Below are 2,959 nucleotides of genomic sequence, written 5' to 3' on the forward strand. Positions count from 1 at the left end.
GACTAGCCATATATTCTGCTCCAGGCGAGGTTACTAACATGGGTGACCTAAGGGCTTGGGTTGGCAGTTTATACTTATCCACAAATCCCCTTGATATGTATGAATGTGATGCACCAGTATCGAAAAGAACGAGTGCAGTAAATGACTTAACCAAAAACTTACCGATTACTGCATCCGGCTGCTCTTCAACCTCCTCCACACTAACATGGTTCACCTGTCCCCTGTTGAAAGGGTTCAACTTCTTCCCAGAGCTTCCATTGCCATTTGCATTCTATGATTCAGGACATTCATTGGCATAATGTCCGGTCTTCTGGCACTTAAAGCAAGTGACTTGGCTCATGTCTTTCTTGGCTGGGGTTGATGGGTTGGTGCGGTTCTGGCCGTTGCTTCCTCCATTCCCATTACCATTCCTGGGGCCATTGTGATTGTGCATGCTACCTCCTTCATGGGTATGCTGAAAATGTCCTCCCGGTCTAGGGGTAAATCGTGGCTTCTGCTGAGCTCCTGAATTGTACTTTCCTTGTGTATACTTCCTCTTGCGATTTTCAATTTGCTGCTGCTTCCCTTCAATCATAAGAGCACGATCTACCAACTCTTGGTAGTTGTTGAAGGTTGCTACCATCAACTGCATGCTCAACTCATCATTCTGTCCTTCCAGAAACTTCTCCTGCTTAGCTGCATCCGTAGCAACGTCATCTGGGGCATAACGTGCTAGCTTACTAAAGTCCTCCACATACTGGCCAACTGTCAGTCCTCCTTGGCGCAAGTTGCGAAGATCTCGCTTCTTCATGGCCATAGCTCCTGCTGAAACATGGGCAGTTCTAAAAGCCTGCTGAAACCGGTCCCACGTGACAGTATCGATAGGGAAAGTGGCTATGAAATTCTCCCACCATGATACTGCAGGTCCTTCAAGCTGATGTGCGGAAAACTTCACCATCTCCGCATCCGTGCATCCTGCTGTGGTCAACTCTCTAGCTATCTTGCGGAGCCAATCATCTGCTACTATCGGCTTGGTGCTACTGGAAAACACCAACGGATTCAGCCTAAGAAAATGGGCTAAGTGATCAGCAAGTGGTGGTGGTGGTGGGTTGTTGTTGTTGTTCCCCTGATTCTGATTCTAGACTAGCAACTGCATCAACGTGTTCTGCTGCTAGATCAACTAGGTGAGCTCCGGTGGAAAGGTAAATCTGGGGTCATGTCTCGGAGGCATCTGAGGGTTTAGAAAAGATGAGATTTAAGAATAGAGGGGGTCTAAAGAGAAAACACTACCCATATGCACATGAGGCAAAAGCAAACAATTCACTTCATTCAATCAAACAAGGGCATACAATCGATCTAACTATCGCAAAAGTGCTCGGACTACTATATTTACATGGTGGACTACTACTACTGATGAGGTGGTCTACTAGAAATATTCTTCGGTTGCAGACTCCGTGATATCTGCTCCGGCTTCATCAACATAGTCATCATCGCTATCATCTGTATCCGAGTCGGTGTCGTCGATGATGATGTAGTCTTCTGGGCGAATCTCCTTGGGTTCTTCGTCTTCATCTACTGGCGTAGGGCCTCCCATAAATATTCCAATCTTCATTGTTAGGTCGGCATTCTTATAAACTAATACTTCAATTTCCTCTTCATAATCTTCACGTGTAGCCTTGAGTTCTTCCTCCAGTTCCTTGATTCTTGTCCTTGCCTTCTTCAGGTCTATCATGTCGGCGCACATCTGGTTCTCATGACGTCGAATGTGTTGGTTTAACTCCTGGATAAAAGCTGCAATTGATCTATCCTTTTTGGTGCTGATCATCTCCCAGTGCTCATCTCGGCACCCACAAATCTGGTAGATAGTATCCTTGAGATCATTGCGGTAGACTTCTCCAATGCGTCACATGGCGATGTGAGCTACCATGCTCTTTCCTAGACTCCATGTTGGTGCATCAAAAGAAAACTCTATGGGCTCAGTGACTGGCATAAACGTCCTTCCTGGAACTTGAACCTGAATCATCCAGCATTCTTCTTCAGGTAAAGTGGCGTTGTAGGTTTCGGTGAAGCTTGGTACTCCTATGTTCAGGTATCTAGTGACTTCCTTCAAGTGACGTCCAAAGGGTGTATCTTCATCTAGTTGCGTAAACTTGTTCCTTGCATCTGCCATCCTAAAGAGTAGAAAAGATGAGAGGTCAGAAGAGAAGAGAGTGAGTAGTGATCTAGGTCTTTACCTTAGTGGTCATGTCCTACACTCAGCGTGTGCTCTGATACCATCTTGTAGCAACCAGACCTCAAACGGTCCAATCTCTATGCTCCGGTGTCATCCCTGGATCAGTAATGCTGACACCACACAGTACTTGAAGGATTTATAACAGAGTAGCAATCACACACTTATTACATCAAGTGTCTCAATAGAGAACTTATTACAGTAAATATGGCTTAAGGCCATCTAATAATGATAACAGCGGAAGGCCTTGAAGATACATGGGTCCATCAACTCCAACGGCATCACTGAGTATAGAACCACGACCTAAAACTCCTTAATCGTCGTCTCAAAAGTCTGCAACATTAACGTTGCAGCCCGAAAACGGGCCACCACATGGAATATGCTGGCAATGTAACACATAGAGAGTAATGGAATGAAACAGCTATACTATATGCATATTTGGCTGGTGGAAAGCTCTATGGTTACAGTTTTGCGTCAAGCCAATTTTTCCCTACTGCAAAGGAATAAATTTTATTTAACTATTATGGTGGTTGTTGAACATTGAGAATGGTTGACAGCATCCTCAATCACAATTAAGTAACATCATTAAACAAACCCATCAATTAAATTTTATAGTAACATGTTGAGATTCACATGATAATCCAAGTACTAGATACTCAAGATGTCCATAACCGGGGACACGGCTAACCATGATTAGTTTATACACTCTACAGAGGTTTGCGCACTTTTCCCCACAAGACTCGATCTCTT

This window comes from Triticum dicoccoides, chromosome 5A (assembly GCF_002162155.2).
Source record: "Triticum dicoccoides isolate Atlit2015 ecotype Zavitan chromosome 5A, WEW_v2.0, whole genome shotgun sequence".
Lineage (NCBI taxonomy): Eukaryota > Viridiplantae > Streptophyta > Magnoliopsida > Poales > Poaceae > Triticum > Triticum dicoccoides.